At 39.2% G+C, this 26,653-nt stretch overlaps 1 long non-coding RNA gene across 1 annotated transcript; it reads right to left on the bottom strand.

Annotated features, from left to right (window-relative positions):
- Window positions 1–2,262: 2,262 nt before the first annotated feature.
- On the bottom strand, window positions 2,263–26,336 carry LOC116814145 (uncharacterized). Its single transcript, XR_009208937.1, has 4 exons — window positions 26,220–26,336; window positions 22,774–22,936; window positions 4,661–4,734; window positions 2,263–2,927 (listed from the first exon to the last, which is right to left on the bottom strand). It is a non-coding gene; the product is annotated as an uncharacterized LOC116814145 (long non-coding RNA).
- Window positions 26,337–26,653: the final 317 nt, after the last annotated feature.

Genomic DNA, 26,653 nt, shown 5'->3' with positions numbered 1-26,653 from the left:
CAGGGGAGTGAATGGTTCTGTCTTGCTGGTGTTCCAGGTGCCACTGGGGTATGAAAAAAAACTCCTGCAGCTAGCAGGACCAGATGTATTCACAGCCGAATTCTACCAGAAGTACAAAGAGGAGCTGGTACTGTTCCTTCTGAAAGTATTTCAAACAATAGAAAAAAAGGGACTCTCCCTAATGCATTTTATGAGGCCAGCATCATCCTGATACCAAAACCTGGCAGAGACACAACAAAGAAAGAAAACTTCAAGCCAATGTCCCTGATAAATATTGATGCGAAAATCCTCAATAAAATACTGGCAAACCAAATCCAGCAGCACATCAATATCTCATCTACCATGATCAAGTCGGCTTCATCCCTGGGATGAAAGGCTGGTTCAACATATACAAATCAATAAACGTAATCCATCACATAAACAGAACCAATGACAAAAACCACATCATTATCTCAATAGATGCAGAAAAGGCCTTCGATAAAATTCAACACCCCTTCACACTAAAAACTCTCAATCAACTAGGTATTGAGGGAACGTATCTCAAAATAGAAGAGCTATTTATGTCAAACCCACGGCCAATATCATACCGAATGGGCAAAAGCTGGAAGCATTCCCTTTGAAACCCGCCACAAGACAAGGATGCCCTGTCTCACAACTTACATTCAATATAGTATTGAAAGTTCTGGCCAGGGCAATCAGGCAAGAGAAAGAAATAAAAGGTATTCAAATAGGGAAAGAGGAAGTCAAATTGTCTCTGTTTGCAGATGACATGATTGTATATTTACAAAACCCCATCGTCTCAGTCCAAAATCTCCTTAAGTGGATAAGCAACTTCAGCAAAGTCTCAGGATACAAAATCAATGTGTAAAAATCACAAGCATTCCTATACACAAATAATAGACCAACAGAGAGCCAAATCATGAGTGAACTCCCATTCACAATTGCTACAAAGAAAATAAAATAGCTAGGAATACAACTTTCAAGGGATGTGAAGGACCTATTCAAGCAGAACTACAAACCAGTGTTCAAGGAAGTAAGAGAGGACACAAACAAATGGAAAAACATTCCATGCTCACGGGTAGGAAGAATCAATATTGTGAAAATGGCCATACTGCCCAAAGCAATTTATAGATTCAGTGCTATCCCCAACAAGCTACCTTGACTTTCTTCACAGAATTACAAAAAACTACTTTAAATTTCATATGGAACTGAAAAAGAGCCCACAGAGCCAAGACAATCCTAAGCAAAAAGAACAAAGTTGGAGGCATCATGCTACCTGACTGCAAACTATACTACAAGGCTACAGTAACCAACACCGCATGGTACTGGTACCAAAACAGATATATAGATCAATAAAACAGAACAGAGGCCTCAGAAATAACACTACACATCTTCAACCATCTGATCTTTGACAAACTTGACAAAAACAAGCAATGGGGAAAGGATTCCCTATTTAATAAATTGTGCTGGGAAAACTGGCTAGCCATATTCAGAAAATTGAAACTGGACCTCTTCCTTACACCTTATATACAAATTAACTCAAGATGGATTAGAGAATTAAATATAAGATCTAAAACCATAAAAACCCTAGGAGAAAACCTAGGCAATACTATTCAGGACATACACAGGGGCAAAGACTTCATAACTAAAACACCAAAACCAATGGCAACAAAAGCTAAAATTGACAAATGGGATCTAATTAAACTAAAGAGCTTCTGCACAGCAAAAGAAGCTATAACCAGAGTGAACAGGCAACCTACAGAATGGAAGAAAATGTTTGCAATCTATTTATCTGACAAAGGGCTAATATCCAGAATCTACAAAGAACTTAAACAAATTTACAAGAAAAAAAAACCATCAAAAAGTGGATGAAGGATATGAACAGACACTTCTCAAAATAAGACTTTTATGCAGCCAACAAACATATAAAAAGAAGCTCATCATCACTGGTCATTAGAGAAATATAAATCAAAACCACAATGAGATATCATCTCACGCCAGTTAGAATGGCAATCATTAAAAAGTCAGGAAACAACAGATGCTGGAGAGGATATGGAGAAATAGGAATGCTTTTACACTGTTGGTGGGAGTGTAAATTAGTTAATCCATTGTGGAAGACAGTGTGGCAATTCCTCAAGGATGTAGAACCAGAAATACCATTTGACCCCATAATCCCATTATTAGGTTTATACCCAAAGGATTATAAATCATTCTACTATAAAGACATATGCACATGTATGTTTATTGCAGCACTGTTTATAACAGCAAAGACTTGGAACCAACCCAAATGCCCATCAATGATAGACCAGATAAAGAAAATGTGGCACATATACACCATGGAATACTATGCAGCCATAAACACGGATGAGTTCATGTCCTTTGCAGGGACATGGATGAATTTGGAAACCATCATTCTCAGCAAACTAACACAGGAACAGAAAACCAAACACCACATGTTCTCACTCATAAGTGGGTGTTGAACAATGAGAACACATGGATACAGGGAGGGGAACATCACACACTGGGGCCTGTTGGGGGATGGGGGGCTAGGGTAGGGATAGCATTAGGAGAAATATGTAATTTAGATGATGGGTTGATGGGTACAGCAAACCACCATGGCACGTGTATAGCTATGTAACAAACCTGCACGTTCTGCACATGTACCCCAGAACTTAAAGTATAATTTAAAAAAAGATGAGATGGGTGGATCTTGAGGTCAGGAGATCAAGGCCATCCTGGCTAACGTGGTGAAACTCTCTCTCTACTAAAAAATACAAAAAATTAGCTAGGCATGGTGGTAGTCGCCTGTAGTCCCAGCTACTCGGGAGTCTGAGGCAGGAAAATGGCATGAACCAAGGAGGCGGAGCTTGCAGTGATCCGAGATCGCGCCACTGCTCTCCAGCCTGGGCAACAGAGTGAGACTCCATCTCAAAATAAAAAAAAAGAAAAAAAATTACCCAATCTGTTGATAGCTTTAACTTATAAAATGTCTTATTATTGAAAACATGGAGAATATGAAAATGTAGAAAGAAATCACACATGGTTTTACCACTCAGTAATCATCATTGTTAATATTCTGAAGTATGTTTTTCGAGGTGTTTTTTCGTCAAGTGGTTTAATGGGGATACTTAAAAGTTGCTAGGTGGGGGTCCTCTGTGCATTTTCCCTTCAGTGGCATTTAAGAAAAGTGCTGCTGGCATTCCACCCACTCATTTTCATTTCTTCCATATCCTTCTTTCTTATCACTATCTCTTGAAAAATTGTATCTTTTCTTTATTTTTTTTTACTTTTTGCCTTTAAGGGATGTTACAGTCTTGCAGTGCACCACAATGTAGCAATCGCTCATTTTGAGGTATCACCCAGAGCTCTTTGTCTCAGGACTAAGAAAATTAAGAAGCATGGACACAAAGGGTGAGGTTGGAGCAAAAGTTTAATAAAGTTTAATAAGCAAAAGAAGAAAGCTCTCTTGGCTGGGCACGGTGTCTCACGCCTGTAATCCCAGCACTTTGGGAGGCCAAGGCAGGAGGATCATGAGGTCAGGAGATTGAGACCATCCTGGCTAACACAGTGAAACCCTGTCTCTACTAAAAATACAAAAAGTTAGCCGGGCGTGGTGGTGGGCGCCTGTAGTCCCAGGTACTCGGGAGGCTGAGGCAGGAGACTGGTGTGAACCCAGGAGGTGGAGCTTGCAGTGAGCCGAGACTGCACCACTGCACTCCAGCATGGGTGACGAGTGAGACTCCATCTCAAAAAAAAAAAATAAAAGAAGAAAGCTCTCCACCACTGAGAAGGGGCCTGGAAGAGAGTTGCCATTTTTACAGTTGAATGCAAAAGCTTTTATAAGAAACTGATGATAGCTGGGCATTTCATCTGCATACAGCATGAATTTCTGCTAGCTCTACCCTGTCCTTATATAATTATTAAAGGCTGTAAATAGCTTAAAATAAGTTTCCTTGACTCTGAAAAACAAAACAAGGATCAGCAACATTTTAAGCAAAAAGGTTAAAAAGTCCATTTTGTTAACTCTTGTTTTGCTTGATATTCATTAATATTTTAGCTCTTCATGAGTCCTGTACATTTTTCCTTTATTCCAATGTCATGATCTCCAAAGTTATCAGAAACTTGCATTTGAGAGCATGTGTCAAAGTCCTATAGCTGATTATAAACCATCCTTTAAAGAGGATTAAAACAAGATGATTTTGAATGGTGAAATGTCCAAGGTAGTTAGTCAAGAACATGACTGACAAATTTTATTATTTCTGTGGTTTATAATAACTTAACATAATAACCTTAATTATGATTTCTAGCATACACTCAGACATTAGAATTTTAGAAATTCCATACAATTTTGGAAAATATATTAATATTATTCACTAAAATATAACCTGAAGATCACTAAACACCATTTGGCCAATCCCCTGTACCTAAACATGTTAAATAATCCTGTTTACCTCTCTTCTGGATGCTTCAGGGGCCTTCTGTAGCATCCAAAAGCTAGGAGTCAAGAAAGACAATTTTGAAACTGAAGTTTGATTTTGGGAAGTAAATGTTAGAGGTTCAAAACACTTAATATTACAAACTACAATTCCAGATTACCATAAGTTATTTATTTTGCCAAAATTAGGACCCAGAAACTTTAAGACAAGGCAAAAACGTTTACTCATTAAGAGGGAAGATTCAGCTTTCCAAACAGTTTATCTCCTGTCTTCTCATTCTTCTCCTTGGCAGTTTTATCTGCAAGGCAAATAAAAAATTTTCATTATCCTTCACTATTACATGAAAATCTTGTACAAGGGAGAGAAAGCCAAATTTTACTCTTACATTGGTTTTAAAACAATCCTTTATCCCTAGGCAAGATTTACATTTCTATGTCTTTTTACACTCTTTTACCACAAACACATTTTACTGTCCTTACACACCTTTCATGTAAACCTATTTTTAGTAGTCTCATTTACATGTTATAATGGTAACTCTTGGCAATTTTTAACTTTAATGTAAAACTGGTACATTGTTTTGATTATGTACTAGGCACAGATAACATCTGATTTTTCCAGCATAGTTAGGGGTGGGGTTAATTTTCTATGTGCCCAGCCCTTACCAACTTGTAAAGCAGGCAGTTTACAACCTTGAAACATTTAGCAAACCTAGTATCTGACTTACATGATTTAGGCCACCTATTTACATTTTGACATCTGCATTTTACCAATTATTTTTAAAACTATTTTTATTTCTTAAAGATTAAAGTTATGTGAACTAAAATGCATTACAGCTTTTATATTTCCTTTAAAAAATTTGATTTAAGCACTTATTTTTCTTTAAGCCAGTCAATTAGAGCTCTTTTTATAGGCATCATACACAACACATATATAACTACACAAGCAAACAGAAGCAGATCCAGTATTTATTAGATATTTTTGTTCATCAATCACCTAATTGAATTATTGGCCTCTGGGTGGTGCTGTTTAAGAGCAGGGCTAGGAAAGCATGCAGTTTCTACGGTCTAATAAACAGGTATTTCTGGAGGACAAAAACAGATTTTGAGAGGGATCTACCTGCCTCTAATTCCTGGGGTTTCACGAGGAAAATGGAGGTTTCTCCCAAAATAGAATCTGTGGTGCCTTTTCATTTTTTTCCCAAGGAGTCCCAGGCCATCAGAAATTATCTTAGGGCCTCTCATGCATGCATTAAGAGTGGCAAGACAAAGTGGAGAAAAAGAATTCAGTTGACTGAGAAAAAAACCTGTTCCAGAAAAACAAGATCCAAGAAGAGAAAAACATAAAGGCCTTGTACATATACCTGTAGATTGGATATCCAGTTTTAATTAAGCTGAGCACTCTTTAAGAAAATCCTTTTAAATCTCATATTACCTGACTTCAGCCACATTAAGCAATTAACATTTCTGGTTTTTGAACTTTACCAAAAGTAACCTAACAGGTGAAACCAAGAAGCCTCAATTAAGGTTATGATTTAACCATGAGTGTACGAGGTACTTTCAAAGGGGTGGTAAGTGGCTTTTGAAACCACCATTGCAAAATTGTAACTGAGACAGCAAAAGAAATCTGACCTAACCAACTCCATCTTGCTTCTAGCCTCCAAGCTGTCCTTGTTCATTCCTGGGCATAGGCTGAACCAACTCTGGGAGGAACTTATAGTTTATAGTCCAAAACAAAAACAATAATAGCCCTTTCCCAAAACAAACCCCCTTCTTGCCTTGGGGACCAAAATGCTTTTGTAGGACCAAGAAACCAGCCACAAGATTAGAAACTATGGGTTAGGAGTCATGCAGCTAGAGGCCACAAGATTCTGACCCTCCCTAAACTGCTCCTAAGATCAGCACTTCAGATATTCTGCAGACCCTGCACTTGATGGATCAGCTGGCACCACTCAGACTGATAAACTGGCTCATCTCATCTTGTGACCCCAAACCAAGAACTGACTCAGCACAAGAAGGTAGCCTCAACTCCCTGTGATTTTATCTCTGACTTGACCTATCAACACTCCCAGCTCACTGGCCTTCCCTATCAACCAGCCATCCTCAAAAACTCTGCTCCACAAATTCTCAGGGAGAGAGACCCAAGCAATAACAGAACTCCATCTCCTGCACAGCCAGTCCCACATGAATCACCCCCTCTCCATTGCAATTTCCCCGTCCTGATAAATCAGCTCTGTCTAGGCAGCAGGCAGGGTGAACCCATTGTGTGGTTACACTTTTACAAAATCTAGAACCTTTAAAGGAAACTCAGAGAACGAAGATTTAAGAAAGGAGCTAGAAGTTGTTCATGGAGGGGAAGAGAATCAGCAAATGGCAAAAGTCACACAGCTATTAACTTGCAAGTATTCATTCTCCAAGCTAGGACTGAATCTGGGCTGCCATTGTAAAATGGCAGAGTCTAAAACAAAGTGCTGCCATGTGGTTATAGGTCAAAATGTAAAACAAGATGGAGTCCTGCAGCAAAGCTTGTAACTGACCAGTTTACCAGGCTAGATTGAACTGCAAGCTTATGGAGTCCCAAGCTTGCATTCCATTCTAAGATACCCCTCTCTCTACCTTTTCCCTTAATTGAATCAGGAGACAGGGTGGTGTGTTTCACTAAAGACTCTCTCAGCATTTCCAAAAGGGCTAAGGGATTTTCATCTAGTTTTTGATCTATCATGGAAAGTTTGGAGTAATTAAGAGGCTTGGCTGTGGTCCTCCATAAGCCCTCTAATATGCACATTTGAAAATGTTTTAATTTGCACTTATCTAAGGTATCACTGGGGTCTCAATTAGGTTGTTTAAGAGACACTGTCTCTCTTTCTACTATGAATGGGGATTCTGTCTCTTTCTCACCCTTTCCCTTTTTGACTGGCTTTCTTTTTTGACTGGCTATAGGAGACATGCTGTTTGTCTCTGAATTTCTCTGCTACCTGTAGGGCTGCCTGTTTCTCAGCAGCAGTTAGGGTTTGATTTAAGAGTAACATCACATCCTTCTAGGAGACTTTAAATACTTGGGATAAATCCTGGAAGGCCTCTATATGTGAGTGATGTTGGGGCTTTCCCAGAGTGAACTTTAGGGTCTAAGGTTTAAAGAAGATCCAGGCTGCACTCAAGGGGAGTGCAGGCTTGAAGATGGGTTGTTACCTATCTAGGAAAGAGGGGAGAAGAAGCCTCCTTCCTCCTTTCGGAGTGACCCAGAGTGGAAAGACAGAAAGGACATCCCCATTCTCCTCTTCCCTCCCATTTCCTCTGGGTCCTGGCAACCATCATAGGTGCCACCCATGGATGCAAGCATGACCTTCACCCATAGATCTGGAGGAGCTAGTCAGCAGGAGTAGCCATGTTTACCTGTGTGAGACCCTAGCTCTCTGTCCTGCTGATTTCCTAGATTTAGTTGGCCCATAAGTCTCCGAGGGTACCCCAGGGGCTCAAAAGAGACTGTATGGTAGTTGAATTTGGGCAAGGCCCTTTAAAGGGGGGAGTGTCTTAAATCTATCCCTTACATCCTCTTACTACCACCCAGGCAAAGTTATGAATTCCTAGAGAATGGGACCAATTGACTTCTAAACATAAGATCCCTTTCTCACTTAGATGCCAATATAGCTGGATGCAGAACAAATGCCTCAAAATAATGTAAGAATTGACTGGCCATCCTCCCTCTGATGATTTTAGCACTGAGGCTAAAATCTGTCTTGCTAGAGTAGCTTCCTCCTGGCTGCTGAAAGGGGAGATTTTCTGATTACAAATAGGCCATAGGGACTGATTACTGGGAGAGGGATGTAAGAGGGAAAGGAATCAGGGAACTAGAGTTTTGGGGCAAAGGGCTGAAAAGGCTCCCCACAGAGAAAAATCCCATCCCACTAGGTGGAGCCGTAGGGTTTGAAATGTTAGGGAAAAACTGACTTTCCAAGCAGAGGTTAGAAAGAGAGGTTTTGGGCTTAATAGGCTGTCCGCATAATATGCCTCCTAGCAAGAAAAACTTAACTTGTCTTATAAAGGAACTGCTTAAACTCACTGGGCGGTTCTGAGCTCTTACACTGAGAAAAAACAACCCAAATGGAGAGGAGGGTATTCACTCAGGGTAAAATATCCTCCCACACAGTGCCATGAATGCTTATTATTAGGGGACAAGAAAGCCCTTAATAGGTGAAAGTCTAGACTGAAATATTGAAATTCCCCCATCTCAAGGAAATCACAGAAGCAGCAATTTTTTTGAGTTACATTCCTGGTTACTAAGGCACTTGCTAACTTTCCGCAACAAGATTATCTCCCCAGGCTTTACAAAGTCCCTTAACATAGCATGCGAAGAAGGGATAGCAGATATGATAGCCATGAAAAGAAAGGAAGGAAATGTGATAGGAAAGTCTGGAAGTTCTGGTGCCAATACCCTGATGGGCTGTTGGGGGCCAGAGTTAATCCAGGAGTCTTCAGGTAACCCCGAGGTGTAGCCTCAACCAGATGTCTTCAGCTGCCCAGAGTCTCCTTGTGTTACTGGGGGGGTCTTTGTTCTTAGAGCTCCCAAGATGGTGGTGGGCAGCTCCCAAGATGGGGGAGGCACTCCCAAGATGGGGGAGGCACTCTCAAGATGGGGGAGGCACTCCCAAGATGGGGGAGGCACTCCCAAGGTGGTGGCAAGCCTTTTGTTCTCTGTCCTGGGGTTCTTGGCCTCACGGATTCCAAAGACTGGAACCTTGGGCCATGTGGTGAGTGTTATAGCTCTATTAGAAGCCGTGGGTCACGGAAGAGAACTGTGGAACCCAGCGACTAGTGTTCAGCTCGATTAGGACAAACCCAGGCACTTAGCCATGCAGGAACAATGGCGAGCCTCTAGCCCAATCAGGAGTGGCAATGGGTGCCTCACTGGATCAGGAGCGCAGCAGACACCTGCTGGATCCAGAGGGGTGGGAGTCAGTGGCGGGCCTGTGATGGTGAGCAATAGCTTAGCTCGAGCTGGAACAAACATGGACGAGAAGAATGTGCAGTTGCAAGATTTAATAGAGTGAAAAGAGAGAGAGCTCTGATACAACGGGAGGGGACCTAAAGGGGGTTGCCTGATCCGGCTTGAATGCCTGGGTTTATATCCCAATCATTGTCCTTTCCCCTGTGCTCTCAGGCGGTAGAAGATTTGATTATTTCTTTACCTCCTGTTTTTAGCCTAATTGGTATTTTAGTGAGCTCTCTTTACTACCTGATTGGTTGGGTGTGAGCTGAGTTACAAGACCCATGTTTAAAGGTGGGTGCGGTCACCTTCCCCAGCTACGCTTAGGAATGCTTAGCCTAGGAAATCCAGCTAGTCCTGTCTCTCACTTCCAATCCCATAGACGGCTAGGTCCTCTGTGAAAGGAAACTGGATTGGAACAGAGCCAACATTCCCACCACAGGAGGGCAATCGGGATTGACAAAGTCCTCTAAAGCAAGCCTGTCCCCTGAGTCTTGTAAGGCTGGAAGCCACTCTAAAAGCTTTTAACTGGCTGATAGGGGCCCAGTGTTTTGTTTAACTTTTTTAAATGAGGGTGAAAAGCCTCAGAAATGAAAGTAGAATTGGAGGTCCACTCCTACTCATTCTTCTGATCTTTCCTTTCCCAGCCAATGCACCAAAATGTTAGTCTTGCCAATGCACCACAATGTAGAAGTCTCTCACTGTGAGGTATCACCCAGAACTCTTTGTCTCAGGATCAAGAGAATTAACGAGCATGGACACAAAGGGTGAGGTTGGAGCAAAAGTTTAATAAGCAAAAGAAGAAAGCTCTCCACCACCAAGAGGGGGCCTGGAAGAGGGTTGCTGTTTTTATAGTTGAATGCAAAGGCTTTTATAAGAAACTGATGATAGCTGGACATCTCATCTGCATAAGGCATGAATTTCTGGTAGCTCCACCCTGTCCTCCTAGTGCACAGGCAGGCCCTTAGCTTGAGTTACTCCATATTGCTTTGTTCCCCTTACTGTGCATGTGTTAGGGGATGGAATTTTCCATTGTGGGCTTGTCTGGCCAAGTCACCTGTTTACCCTTTCTTATCTGTGCAGCTGTGGGCACGTCTTAGGCAAGCCCCCCTGTGCAAGTTCCCTTATCTGAGCCTGCAGGCTGTTCTTTTGTGTGAAAGAATTCAACCAAGGACCCGCCCTAACTGCCTGTCTGACTGGTTTCTTCCTTTCTTCAATCTCAGTGACACCAACAGGATTGAAGCATTATTTAGTCTCACTGACATTTGAGGACCAAGATGTTGATGATCATCACGCTGTCAGAAATCACTAATGTTTAATATATTTATGATATCAGGCTCAATAATTAGATGAAAGTCAAAATGAACTGCTTTTGCAAAAATTAGAGCAGTGAGAAAATTATGGCAGTGAAACAGATCTGATTTCACCAACCCCCACTTTACTTTTAGCTGCCCTTAATTATTACTGGGCTTAGGTCAAGATAACTTTGAGAGACATTTAGTTTATAGTTTAAATGATAATAGCCCTTCTCCAAAATACAACTGCCTTAAAGCTAATGAGAGAACACCAGGCTAGGAGGACAGAGGTGCCTGAATTCTGCTAAGGTGTAGACGTAAACCAGCCATTATTCTGGAGGTCACAAAATATGCAACTTCCCCAATTATTCCTGCAGAGAACATCACTATTGTAGAACCTAAGTTTGGCCTTTTGAGATTTTTTTTCCAGGATTTTTGGCAAGTCTATTGACCAGTGGCTCCACCTGGATCGGCCAACCACTCCTGTGACCCCACTCAGAAGGGATGCAGAACAAGAGGACAGCTTCTGCTCCCTATGATTTCATCTCCAACCCAACCAGTCAGCACTCCCTATACCCTAGCCCCCTGCCCATCAAACTACCTTTGAAAAGCCCTCACCTAAAAGCCTTGAATGAGATTGATTTGAGTAATAACTCTGTCTCCAACATGGCATCACCAGCATCAAAGTCTTTCTTTACTGTAATGCCATGGTCTCTGTGAGTTGATTTTGTTTGTGTGGTGGGCAAAAAGAACCTGTTGGATGGTTACAGAAATAGGCTATTTCAAGTAACTAACTATATGTTGCTAGTGTTTTTCTATTAATGTTATATATGGAGATAAATGATACAAATCTCTCCAGTCTTTCTCATTCAAATTAGTGAAGTTTGTTGAAGCTCCCCTTCTTCAGGAGATGTGGGAGGACTTTTTCTCTCCCATAATTCACTAGGCTACCAATGGTAATTCATTTGAATTCTGTTCTATCGCTAGACAGTAATGGCAGCTCAGGTTAGTATTTATGTGAACATTTTTTCCCTGTTCTGTTAAAAAAAATGTATTTCAAGTTTCTGTTGTAAACAAGTTGACTTTAAATTGAATGTTTTTGTTAATCATTTAAGGAGAATCATTAAGTTATGACTGCCCTTTGGAACACAAATATTTATTTAAGTTCAGTATTCTGTTTCCCTAGAAATAGGATTTCTATACTCTTTCAGAAGAATATTTGGTAAAATGACTTGGCTGCTTCTATATTTAAACTTCCTTTTGAAATGAAAATTTGTTCCAACATGGATTCTAAAGGTTTGGCAAAACTGCTCATGAATGACTGGTTTTAGAAGTATCTTTTGATGTTTTAGAAATTTCTGTTAAGGCCAGGCACTATGGCTCACACCTGTGATCCCAGCACTGGGAAGCTGAGGCAGGAGGATCACTTGGGCCCAGGAGTTTGAGACCAGCCTGGGCAACATAGGGAAACCTGGTTTCTACAAAAAATATATTTTTAAAATTTTTATTTTGTCCTGCAAGCAAGTTTTAGAAAAAAATGAATTTATAAAATTAGCTGTGTGTGGTTTTGCATACGTATGGTCCCAGGTGGGGCCATGGAGTTTGAGGCTACAGTGAGGTATGTGGTGTCACTGCACTTGAGCCTGGGCGATAGAACAAGACTGTCTCAAAAAAAAATTAACAAAAAAATTTTTATTAACTAATTATCTCTTGAATCAAGAATATTCAAAACCTGTATTTTTTTTTTTTTTTTTTTTTTTGAGACAGAGTCTGGCTCTGTCCCCCAGGCTGGAGTGCAGTGGCACCATCTCGGCTCACTGCAAGCTCTGCCTCCCGGGTTCATGCCATTCTCCTGCCTCAGCCTCCCGAGTAGCTGGGACTACAGGCACCCGCCACCATGCCCTGCTAATTTTTTTTGTATTTTTAGTAGAGACAGGGTTTCATTATGTTGGCCAGGATGGTCTCGAACTCCTGACCTCGTGATCTGCCCACCTCAGCCTCCCAAAGTGCTAGGATTACAGGCTTGAGCCACTGCGCCTGGCCCAAAACCTGTATTTTACAGATTCAAAATCTGTAAAATGTGGCTTTTTTCTTTAAGATATATAGGCTGCTTTTTTTCTATTTTTTGAACATCCTTTTATTCTCCTAAAAGTTTTCTCTTTTCCATAAAATTAAATTTACTGTTGAAATCGCATCCTTCTATAAATTCAGATTGTTTATAAATATGGGTTTGGAAATTAGCCAGCTTAAATTTGAAATTATTTTATCTTGTATTTTTAAAACTAAAAAATAAGAATGTTGTGAGAAACAGAAACAAAAATTTTGCAGATGCCTATATTTAATAATATGTTTTCATTATGAAATTGAGAAATAATTTACACATCATAGCATTTACCCTTTTGGTTATACATTCAGTAGTTTTAAAAATATATTAATATATTCACAAATTTGACCAATAGTCACTAATATCTAATTCTGGGATATTTTAATTAATCCAAAAAGAAACTGCATACTCATTAGCAGTCACTCACCGTTCCACTCTCCTCTCAGTTTTCTGTTCCTATGGATTTGCTTACTTTAGATGTTTCGTAGAAATGGAATCTTACAATATGTGACTTTTTGAGCTTGGCTTCTTTTACTTATTGTATTATTTACAAGGCAAATGCATGTTGTAGCATGTATCAATACTTTGCTCCCTTTTGTGACTGAATAATTTTCCATTGTATGGATAGAGCAAAATTTGTTTATCTATCTGTTTATGGTCATTTGGGTTGTTTCTACCTGTTGCCTATTGTGACTAGTACTGCAATAGATATTTCTGTACAAGTATTTGAATGAGTGCCTATTGAATTCCTTGGGTATACAGACCTAGAAGTGGAATTGCTGGGCCATAAATTCTATGTTAACATTTTGAGGAATTGCCCATTTTTTCCATAGAAGCTGCACAATTTTACTTCCCACCAGCAATATATAAGGATCCCAATTTCTTCACATCTGTGACTAGACCATCCTCTCTAACACTTACTTTACTTTTTCTAATACCCATCCTAGGTATGAAGCAGTATCTCATTGTGGTTTGGATTTGCAGTCCCTTAGTGACAAATGACATTGATCATCTGTCATCTGCTTGTTGGACATTTGTCTATCTTCTTCAGAGAAATGTCTTTTCAAGTCCTTTGCCAATTTTTATAATCAGGTTATTTGTATTTTTGCTGTTGATTTGTAAGAGTTTCTTTTCATATATTCTAGATATTAGAGCCTTATTTCAGTGGTCCTCAACCTTTTGGGAACCAAGAACTGGTTTCGTGGAAGACAATTTTTCCATGGATGGGGGCTGGGAAGGATGGTTTCAGGATGAAACTGCTCCACCTCAGATCATCAGGCATTAGATTCTCTCTCATAAGTAGTGTACAACCTAGACCCCTTGCATGCACAGTTCACAGTAGGGTTTGCACTCCTATGAGAATCTAAAACAACCACTGTTCTGCCACGAGGCAGAGCTCAGGCAGTAATACTTGCTCCACTGCTTACCTCCTACAGTGTGGCCAAGGTCCTAATGGGCCATGGACAGATACCGGCCCATGGCTTTGGGGTTGGAGACCCCGTCTTATTTTATATATCATTAGAAAATATATATTTTCCCACTGTGTAGGTGTTTTTTTATTTTTAATGTTTGTGGGTAGGTGCATATAATTTATAGCATACATGAGAAATTTTGATACAGGCATTCAATGCCTAAAAATTACATCAGGGTAACTGGGGTATCCATCACCTCAAGCATTTATCATTTTTTTGTGTTACAAACATTCCAATTATACTCTTATTTTTAAATGTACAATATATTATTTGTTGACTGTAGTAACCTTGTGCTATCAAATACTAGATATTATTCATCCTATCTGTGTTTGTACCCATTAACCATCCCCACTACCTCCTCACCCCTACTACCCTTCCCAGCCTCTGATAACCATCCTTCTACTTTCTAGCTCCATAAGTTCAACTGTTTTAATTATCAGCTCCCATGAATAAGTGAAAATATGTGAAGTTTGTCTTTCTGTGCCAGGCTTATTTCCCTTAACATAATGACCTCCAATTCCAATTCCATCCATGTTGTTGCAGATGATGGGATCCTATTCTTTTTTATGGCTAAATAGTACTCCATTGTGTACCAAATTTTTCAATCCATTCATCTGTTGATGTACACTTAGGAAGCAATTTAAGTTGCCTCCAAATCTTAGCTATTGTGAATAGTGCTGCAATAAACATTGGATGCAGACATCTCTTTGATATACTGATTTCCTTTCTTTTGAGTATATACCTAGCAGTGGGATTGCTGGATCATGTGGTATTTCTATTTTTAATTTAAGGAACCTCCATACTATTCTCCATAGTGGCTGTACTAATTGACATTCCCACCAACAAGGTACAAGAGTTCCATTTTCTCCACATCCTTGCCAGCATTGGTTATTGCCTTTCTTTGGGGTAAAAGCCATTTAAAAAGGTTTGTTAGGTGAAATAAAATATTAATTTGTATTTGGTGGTAAAGGAAGACTAAAGAGATCACATATAAGCTGAAATCTGAAGGATGAATAAGTGTTGCCAGGTGGAGATGATGGTGGGAAGTGTCCTTGAAATAGATGGAAGAGCATGTTAAATATTTTGATTTTAAATTTGTGTATTTCATTTTTTAATGGCTATCTCCCTGTCTAGCCTGTGAGTTCCATGAGACTAGAAAGCATATCAGTCTTATTCTCTTAATTTATTTCCTGCACTTAGTACCGTGATGGCAACAGTATGAACAAACAAGAAAATTAAAATGTACCATATTAGGGTATTTAACCAGGACAAAAACTTTCACTTGCTTATGGGCTTGTGACATTTATCTAGAACTACCAATATTCCTAATGCCTGAATGTCATTTCCAAAGTCTAGGTTTCACTTATCACAAATATAATCCAACTCATTGATTTCATATTTTCTGAAAACACTTAACGTTCTGTATACTATTACTCCTTTTTTCCTCATGAGCTATCAAATTTCGGTGTTTCCAAAGCACTACCATGGTGTTTATCTGGTTCCTAGTTGTGGGGAAAAGAAAGATAAATCGGATTCTTACTGTGTCTGTGTAGAAAGAAGTAGACACAGGAGACTCCATTTTGTTCTGTACTAAGAAAAATTCTTCTGCCTTGAGATGCTGTTAATCTGTAACATTACCCCAACCCTGTGCTCCCTCAAACCTGTGCTGTGTCAACTCAGGGTTAAATGGATTAATGGCTGTGCAAGATGTGCTTTGTTAAACAAATGCTTGAAGGCAGCATGCTTGTTAAGAGTCATCGCCACTCCCTAATCTCACGTACCCAGGGACACAAACACTGCGGAAGGCCACAGGGACCTCTGCCTAGGAGAGCCAGATATTGTCCAAGGTTTCTCCCCATGTGATAGTCTGAAATATGGCCTCCTGGGAAGGGAAAGACCTGACCATCCCCCAGCCCGACACCCATAAAGGGTCTGTGCTGAGGAGGATTAGTAAAAGAGGAAGGGACGCCTCTTTGCAGTTGAGACAAGAGGAAGGCATCTATCTCCTGACCATCCGTGGGCAATGGAATGTCTCGGTATAAAACCCGATTGTATGTTCCATCTACTGAGGTAGGGGAAAACTGCCTTAGGACTGGAGGTGGGAGAGGCGGGCAGCAATACTGCTCTTTAAGGCATTGAGATGTTTATGTGTATGCATATCTAAAGCACAGCACTTAATTCTTTACCTTGTTCATGATGCAGAGATCTTTGTTCACATGTTTATCTGCTGACCTTTTCTCCACTATTATCCTATGACCCTGCCACATCCCCCTCTCCGAGAAACACCCAAGAATGATCAATAAATACTAAGGGAACTCAGAGGCCAGCGGGATCCTCCGTATGCTGAACGCCATTCCCCTGGGCCCCCTTATTCTTTCTCTATACTTTGTCTCTGTGTCTCTTTCTTTTCCAAGTCTCTTGTTCCACCTAATGAGAAATGCCCACAGGTGTGGAGGGGCAACCCACCCCTTCACTGGTGCCAGGTACTAGGCTTCAGCCTGTTGTTATAGCTTTCCCAATGCTTGTTCTCACTGTCATACATCTGAACAAAGATTGCTTACGGATACATAGTACAATGTACAAACACACAATTATTGCTGCTCTGGGTTGGGCATTGTGTAATTTAAGAAGTAATCTAGCCAGACAGAGTGGCTCATGCTAGTAATCTCAGCTCCTTGGGAGGTTGAGGTGGGAGGATTGCTTAAGTCTAGGGATTCAAGAACAGTGTGAATGACATAGACCACGTCTCTACAATTTTTTTTTTAAATTAACTAGGTATGGTGGCACATGCCTATAGTCCTAGCTACTCAAGAGGCTGAGGTGAGAGGATCACTTGAGCCAGAAGTTCAAGTTTGCGGCGAGCTATGTTTGTGCCACTGCATTCTAGCCTGGTGACACAGCAAGGCCCTGTCTCTAAAATGTTTTTGAAAAGAAGAAATTAAGTAATAAAACTGTTTCTAAACTCAGCTCTGCCAGTGTGTGACCTGGAGGCAAATCACATCATTATTTGCCATTTCAACCATAAAATAAGGAAATATGCATTATAATAACTGTTTTATGCTTTTATTTTAAGTTCAGGGGTACATGTTCAGGTATGTTACATGGGTAAACTTGTGTCATGTGGGTTTGTTGTAGAGATTATTTAATCACACAGGTATTAAGCCTAATATCATTAGTTATTATTCCTGATCCTCCCCCTGCTACCCCCCGCCATTCTCCAAAAGGCCCCAGTATGTGTTGTTCCCCTCTATGTGTCCATATGTTCTCATCATTTAGCTCCCACTTATAAGTGAGAACATGCAGTATTTGGTTTTCTGTTCCTGTGTTAGTTTGCTAAGGATAATGGCCTCCAGCTCTATCCATGTCCCTTCAAAGGACATGATCTTGGACATGACCTTGTTCTTTTTGGTGGCTGTATTAACTTGTTATCTTACTTTACAGAATTAATAACTCAAGTAGTAATAAACAAGATTTGATAAACTCCAAAGAATTTTACTTTTTTAATTCAGAAAGTTGAAAGAGATCATAAATAAAGTCTCTTCTATTTTTAACATTTTATAATTCTGGAAGAGTCCGAAGTTCTCATGAGTGCCTCTATCTTTTCTCCAGGTAAATACTATTTCTATACTTGTCCATGGGATCCCATTCCACTCTCACAATGAGAAACTTAACAGAGCTACATGTTATTGAGACTGCTTTAAGTATTATTTTCCCAAGACAATACAAGCCTGAGTCTGGCATCACTATTTTTGGCCTCATGACTTCTATATGCCGCTCCTGTGAAATGCCTAACCTTGTTTTTACTCTAACTTGTTACTTTGAATTTTATCCTGCTTGTCTCTTTAATCACCTAGCCTTGCTTCTCATGTAAATAAGACTCTCTCTAGCTGGAAAAGCTGGACAAACTCCAACTGACCCCTTAATTTACAAGACACTAAGGGCTCCTTACCCAACCCCCTTCCATAAGGAGTTGACCTGTGTAAACAGATCCTCAGCATTTCAAAGAAGCCCAATTAACTGATAAGGTACTAGCACCAACAATGTATGAAGTTCCTAGGATTTTTCTCAAGGAGATAATAACATAAAGCCTTGAGTTCGTGCCCGGCATACCCCCTGTATCTAATTATAATGAAAGCTTTAGAGCCTTGCACCTGGTACCGTTGCTCTTCTTGTAACCATTTGTCTTTTAAATTATTTATCTCTTTGTAACCATTTGTTTTTTGATTCTTGCATGTTTTTACTTCTGTAGAATTATTGCATTTGAGTTCCCCTCTCCTTCGTAAACCTAGGTATAAAAGTTAAACAAGCCCCTTCCTCGGGGCTGAGAGAATTTTGAGCGTTAGCCATCTCTTTGGCCGCTGGCTTAATAAAAGACTCTTAATTTGTCTCAAAGTGTGGCGTTCTCTCTAACACCCCTGGGCACAACACCTGTAGGATCGTGATTAGTATGAGCCTTTCTAGCTGCCTTTATTTAATTATTTCTGGTTCCCAGGCAAACTTGTTATTAGTCCATACTTCCCACTGTGCCCATGCTTCCACCTGTTCAACTCTGCCCTTTCCTCAGCTGGACACACCCTTTTCCCATTCTCTACCTAACAAACTCCTGCTCAGAATCCTAATTTCAAGGACTGGCACTGGACATTCTCTATTATTTTAGTTTGTGTTATTCTTACTTAGGATTCTTAATACGAGCTCTCTAGACATGTAGGTCCTGAGATTTTCTTACTTGCTTTGCATTCCATTTGCTTAGAGGGTAGGGAAGGACTATCTTATTAAAGGGGCAGATTCCTGGGCCCCACTCCTCCCATCCAGTTCAGGCAGTCAGGGGCAATGCTGGAAATCTGCATTTAACACAAACATCCCAAGTATTCTGATAAAAATCATAGCCCATCCTTTCGGCAATACTGGAGGTTTAAATGAATGAGCTTCAGGGGTCTGTGAACCTCCAGAAATTCTTCAAAACATTTTGTGGCTTTACATATATTTGTATTTTTCTAAGGAAAGGTTTCATAACTTCCAACAGATTATTAAAGGAGTCTGTGATATAAATTTTTTAAAAGCAACACTACATAACGTTAAATATTTACCATAAATATATATATATTTGGCTTTGTTGAATAAAACTTTTTCCTTACTTGAAGAAAAAGAAAAAAGCATGAACTCAGAAATATCAATCTCCTTTTTATAAATAAATCAATTTTGATGACTTGGTAAACTATGAAGTAGTCATTATAGAAAATAAGAAAAAACATAGGAAAGTGTAAATGAGAAGACAAATATTACCCAATAACCCAGAAGCAACCGCTGCTAATGTTTTTTGTTATAATTTTCTTTAAGGTATTATTACTGAGTCTAATATAAGCATTTTACTCTGTAAGACATTCTTCGGTATACAAAAAAAGATAAAAATGTTTAAATTGACTAAGGACAGTAGACACACAAACACACAAACCTGGATTACACACTTTAAGTTCTGGAATGCTATTTTTAACATAAAGGAGGCAGCACACATCTATAATGCTGGAGGAAAGGGTAGTCCCAAAATTCCACCTGTCATTTGCATTTAAACAGGAAAAGTACAAGACTAGTAGTTAGATAAATCTTGGTTCTGATCTCTCTTCCATCACTTCCTGCTTAAATAATTCTAGATAAGTCACTTAATATTACTGGGCTTCTGATGATTGACCTCTTTTAGAGATAATGGCACATAACACTTTTGAAGGCAGGATGCAGAAATTTATGATATCCTGAGGTCCATTAGAAATATGGATATACATATTCACAAACATACAATTATATGTATACATAGATACATATATATTTATATAAAATTATTATTATTCATGTTAGGCCACTGGAAAATGCAGGAGTGCAAAGAAAAAAAAATCCTATATTCTTATAACTCAGAGGTAAAAGCTCTTATCCAGTGTGTTTTTTTAACACATAAAAATTCAAGCTGCATCCACTTTGGCTTGGCATTGTCTTAGAGACACGCAATGTATGTCTAATAAAATGATATGTGCCATATGTTGGATTTTTATTCAAAAGTAAATATTAATGCAAGGGATAGCATTGAGAACTGTATAAGTAATGAAAAGATACATAAGTGCAGTACTTATATTTATACAAGCAGAATGTCAAATGCACTGTGTATAGAAGTTACATACTTGGACAGTTTATGATTATTTTTCACAGTATCCTTGCTTCACCATAAAATACAATGAAGTATACCTAAGGACTCTCACCTTCTATGAGCTGTCATATCCATGGAAACAGAAAACTGGGAAATTCAGAATTGTCTCATTGATTTGTATCTGTATTTAACATAATGCTGGGCAAGGAACAGTGTTCAATAAATACTTATTTGTATAGCCTTTTACCTCTTTAACTAATCACACAACAGCTTCTATTAAACAAAAAGAAAAAGAAGTGAACCTTGTGCAATCCAAAGCAGAGTCCAAAGTAGTTAAAATGCTAAGAAAACAATATTAGGCAGCCTGTGGTAAGTGTATCAAGTTGCCCAGGCACAGTTAACTGTCCCAGTTGGACAACTTCAGTTGCGCAAGGCCTCAGGGTGAAACTGCAGCTGAGAAGAGGTCATAATGGTTGTGAAAAAGACAGGCAGTGAAAACGATCTTTGAGGAAACAGGTTGTGTAGTCAGCCTGGGTTGCTAGTGAAGAGCCGAGAAGAGGAAAAAAGGGAGAATAATAAGAAAGGTTTCTCAAGAGGGAATAACAGACCCAAGAGATGGTGGAACCCACTTTGTTTTCTAAGGAATCCTACAAGTTTCCTGTGGTGGACTGTAAATCACACACTTGTCATGACTACACTTTCTCATGGGATTTCTGCCCTGCAGGAGACAATGCCACAGTGAACTCTGCTTGGAGATACCTTATGAAGCTCACTGGGAGTTTCTGAGAGCTATAAAATAGGTAGGGATTCTGGAGAACAGAGAGCAATAATTTTATTTCCAAGAGAATGCTGAGGTCTAACTAGTAGGGTTTAAATGATTAGCCCAAGACCACATGTCTTTTAGCAACAGAATTAAGTTTCTAGACCTCCCCTTCAGCACTGTATGTTACCACGCCTCATTCAATTATCTGAATTGCAATGGTCCTGCTATGGAATCTTGAGGCTTATCAAGGTTGTTCTAAATTTTATAAACAATGGTTTGTTATTTATTCCAGAATATTATAGGCTCATCTGGAAAATTCTATCTGGAAAAAAACGATGCCCCTTAAGCCTGAATGGTTTTCTATACCAAGATAAGACTGAGAGCCCAGAAGAGGTACAGGAAACACCTCAGACTTTCTCAATACTTTATACAAAATATATTTGTCTCAAAAAGCAAGGAGATAATGTTGAATAAAAGTTGACACATTATTGTGTAAACACTAATATGATAACAATAACTTTAAGCTTAACAATCTTAGCACTTCAACATTATTTTATTTTTATTGACCTAATAATAAGTCATTTGAAGTTTTGCATAAAGTTGCCAAGTTCCTATTTCTCAGGGAAAAACTTTCCGTAAGGAAGAACCCTTAATTTCTTCTTTAGTACCTGCTTAAATTGAATGGTTCCTCAAACATTATTATTTTTTTTGAGACCGAGTTTCACTCTGTCACCCAGGTGGGAGTGCAGTGGCATGATCATGGCTTGCTGCAGCCTTGACCTCCTAGGCTCAAGCGATCCTCCCACATCAGCCTGCCAAATAGCTGGGCTACTGGTGTGCACCACCATACTAGGCTAATGTTTAAAAAATTTTTTTTGCAGTGACAAGGTTTTGCCATGTTGCCCAGGCTGGTTTCAGATTCCTGGGCTCAAGCGATCCACCCACCTTGGGCTCCCAAAGTACTGGGATTACAGGCATGAGCCACTGTGCCTGGCCCTCAAAAATATTTCGTATGAAGTAATAAACATAACCATTAAGTGCATAATATTTAAAGTCATTCATAAAACTCACCCTCCTAAATATGGGAAAAGACACATCACACAATCACCTTGCTGTTGATTACATGGTCTGGGGTCTCTGCCTTCTCCCCTTGCAATAGCCCTCTAGCCTTGGGGCTTGTTAAGAGTAGATGTGAAGGTTTCAGGTCGCAGCCTGTGGGACTACTGCTTAGTGTGTGGGGTGCTTTGCCTGCACCCCTGGTTTCTTTAAGTCTTAAATGATGCCCCCTCCAAGCCATCATCCTAACCCCCACTCCTCCACTCCCGCCCTTGGCCAAAGCATAGATTGTAACCTCTCCGCTACTCTCTGAGATTGGCCTTTGGTGAGGAATTCAGGGCTTTCCCCATATCTTCTCTCCCCTGCCTTTATCAAGGGGTGCTGCTTTTTCTTCCCTCCTCCTCAAGTGTCTTTTCGCACCATCACCAACCAACACCTTCCAAGACACTTCCTTGCTTTGGCCAGAAGCCATCAGGTAAGGTTGGAAAGAGTCTCTGACCTCCCTTGTTTAGTTTTAGAATCTCATTTACTCACTCTCCACCAGCCTGGGAAATGAATATTGGGTCCTCAGCCCTGCTACTCCCTGCTGTCATCATCAGCTGATGCATTGGTTTCAGCTCAGGTTTTGATAAGGTGAAGAGAATTGTTACCAGGGTTACTCAGACCTGCCAGCTCTCAGAGTCCTTGGTGGTTAAACCTGGAGAAAGAGCACATGAAGACACTTGAAAGCACACATGATCCCTCTGCATTGTTTTATTTTCTTGTAATTGCTTTTGCTTTTAAAAATTGAAGAAGTTTTAAACAGGGCTCTCATTTGGTCATCCTTGCAATCCACTGGGGTCTAGTTTGGAATCTCACAACTGGAACAAAAAGAACCTTGGATCCAGTGCATGCCTTGGCTTTGGTGCTGCTCCTGCTTCCCAAGGTCCTCAGCAGGGATTAACAAAGAAATTGGGGTACACAGCAGATCCCTGAAATTGGCAGACTTGACCTCCTGGAAAATTGCTGTGTTTTCCACTTTCTGTTCAGGACCACTACTAAATGCTGAAATGTGGATGCATACCAAACAAAGTGATTCGTTGTGTACTAAAGTTTTTTTTAATTATTTGTGTAAAATCATCTTTTGAAGCAGAATCAAGTCTGAAAAGCAATTGATGTTTCCATTAATCTTTTTCTGGGGAAAACCTCAGTTCTAAGGATTTAAAATCCTGTAAGTGAAGTTTAACATAACAGTATTCCATAAGCAGCCTTTTTATGGTCAGACCATTGCCTAATTTTAATATAATTTTAAAATGTGTGCATTAATTAAAAAATGGGAAAAGGATCTTAATAAAGATTTCTCCAAAGAGGATATATAAATGGCCAATAAGCACATGAAAAAATACTCAACACTCTTAGTCTTCACAAAAAAATGTACATCAAAACCATAAGACACCACTTCACACTCATTAGAGTGGCCGTATTTTTTTTAAAAGACAATAACAAGCGGCTGTTATACTGTTATTGTAACTAAAGGCACAGAGAAATTGAAACTCATATTGCTGGCAGATATGTAAAAATGGTACAGTTCCTTTGGAAATCAGTTTGACGGGTTTTGAAAATGTTAAACATAGAGTTAACATATGACCGAACAACTGCACTCCTAAAATACTAAGATAATTGAAAGCCTGTACACAAATGTTTACAGTAGCATTATTTAAATAGACAAAAGGTAGAAACAACCTAAATGTCCATGAACTGATGAATGGACAAACAAAAAGTGGTTCATCCATTCATCAGTTGATGAATCATGTTTAATGCCTGTTGGTAGCACAGAATTTAGAGCCACTTTGCTTCACTCTTTTCCTAGTCTTGTTATTTATTTTAATGGAAACAAAATGTTCCTGTAAAGAAGCCTGGATTTTTGGATATAGAAAAAGTTGTGGGACTGAAAAAAATGAGTGGAACAGAGATTTGACTATGTAGAAAATAATCTTTTTAAATATTTGAACCAAATGTTCTAAAATTAGATTACGGTGACTGCATAACTCTGTGAATATAGTAAAACCATTGATTTGTGGACTTTAAATGGCCGAACTTAAGGTATGTAAATTATATTTCAACAAAGATGTTAACAAAATTTTTAAATGTTATATTTTGTTTAGTAAGAAGGCATTTTTTTCTGAGATGTAAAAACATCATAGTTATCTTAACTCTTACCCTCAGATTATGGTGGCAACTTTTCATATACAGTAAATGTCATTAAAAGCAACCCCAAATCAATGATTAGTACTAAAAAGAGATCTTTTGTATCAAACACTGTTCAGCTGCTGTTGGCAGTGGAGTTCATTTTTAATGCTACATTGCCCTCTTTGCGTCCAGTGTACTTTAATTTGCTGTTGGCTGCTTCCCAAAATGACCATATTTCCACTGCCCCCCATTAAAAAGAAGAAACATCACAAAATTATTTCTTCAATATATTCATTTTATACGTCAGGATGAAAGGAGGTTACAGATCTCCCATAGATTAGGACTATTTACTGTATCTCCTTACTTATTAGAGTCACAAATCTTAGCAGGAAGCCAGTTATGCAGATTGAAATATGAACTTCTTAGTCTAGCATTTTAATACTTTTTAATGGTGAAATTTATCTAGACTTATCTATAAAGTCTTTTGCAATTTGTGGTATGCTGAGTAAGAACTACAGAAGAACAAAAATAAAAGATTTTTTTAATGGCAACTTAAAAAACTATCACCACTTGTATTACTTACAAATTTTCCTCCAGAAAATTATTTTGACTCATAGTCAATTTTTAATCTTGGAACAACTTCTTGCTATCAGAAATACTTCAAATGTCTAAAACATCTTCCTTACCAGCCAGTATCTCCCGCTCCACTCTAAGAAATGCACTCTTTCAAGATTAACTTGAATGCAACATAATTTGGAATCTTTCATTAAAATATATACCACAGATTATGAAGCCAAACATATTTTAAGATACCTGTTTTTTTGGTGATTTGGGGTACATATGCTTATCAGTATAACATATTTTAAAAGATTTTTTTCTACATACTCAAATCTGTGTTCCATTCATTTTTTCACTCCCACAACTTTTTGTCTATCCAAGAATTCAGGAATCTTTGCAGAAACATCTTGTTTCCATTGAAATAAACAACAAGAGTAGGAAAAAGAGTGAAGCGAAATGGTTCTAAATTCCATGCACCAACATGCATTAAACATGCATAAACTTTTAAAGAGATGCCAAGACTCACTAAAAAGGAGAAAAAAAGTACAACGAAGGTTTCTGAGTAGTTTTTAGTTACTCAATTTAAGAACTTTATCTTGTAAGCAAACTTTAACATCATCCAGAGCATCGCACTTATATATGAAAGAAAAAGTTCTTTATCACACCTTCAGAAATTACAACTACAAATTCCTAATCCCTTATTTAAAATCTTTTTGGCTAGATACGTTTCAAAATTCAGAACTTTTCTTAGAATAGTACGTCTGCTGTATATTATGAAACACTTCCAGCAAGCTGTGCTGTAATCAAACACAGTATTTCTGTAGAAAACTTATGAATATGTACACAAAGTGAACATTCAGTTACACGTAGCCTCACTTCCCTTCAGGTCAAACTTTACTGCTAAAGGAGTTAGAAACGAGAAACAAAGGAATGGGGCCTGTCATGACATATTAATTTGAAATCTAAATCTTCATGTTTGATAACTAGTTCAGAGTCAGTGTAAACATTTGGTCTTTCCTTCCACAAAAAAATGAAACAGTGTATTTAAAATTAAAAATGAAACTCAGTATATTTTATTTCAGAAGGTAAAAGCAAAATGAATTAATCTGTGAAACTAAGTCAATCACATTATGATTTTCTAGAACTTGGGTAGCTCCACTCTGGTTAAAGATTCCATTTCTCGGCACAACAGCAAAAGACATCGGATAGGCCCCCAAGCTTGCAAGGTAAGCATCCCCGGGGTATTCAAATACCTTGGATAGCAATGAAGAGCTGCGGAAGGGCAAGGAGACCCGAGATGAAGTAGTGTGCTGCGGCATACCTGAGTTGGACAAACTCAGCCTCCGAAGATTAAAGGAAAGAGCCCAAGTAGGAATCTGTGTGATCACTGTTCTTTTGCCAAGACACGGGGTGGACAATGAGATTCCTTTACAAAGCACTGGCGTAAGTGTTTGCCTGGTTCTGCAAAAAGCGGCTCCTTGGGAATGGGGAGGAGCGTGTGGTTAGTCAGAGCTGCGGCGAGAAGTTGGGTGAAAATGGGTCCTAGCCATCGGTTCCTGCATCTATCCCAGAGGGTTAGGTACCTTCGAGAGCGGAGCGCGGCCTGCCCAGAGTGCCTTCTATATTCTAGGTCAGGCGCCAAGCTCCCCAGCATCATGCAGAAAGCTGCAGCCCCGCAGAGTTAGGA

This window comes from Hylobates moloch, unplaced genomic scaffold, assembly GCF_009828535.3.
Source record: "Hylobates moloch isolate HMO894 unplaced genomic scaffold, HMol_V3 SCAFFOLD_1, whole genome shotgun sequence".
NCBI lineage: Eukaryota > Metazoa > Chordata > Mammalia > Primates > Hylobatidae > Hylobates > Hylobates moloch.
The sequence above is the reverse complement of the archived record's forward strand: the minus strand, read 5'-3'. Positions and strand labels throughout refer to the sequence as shown.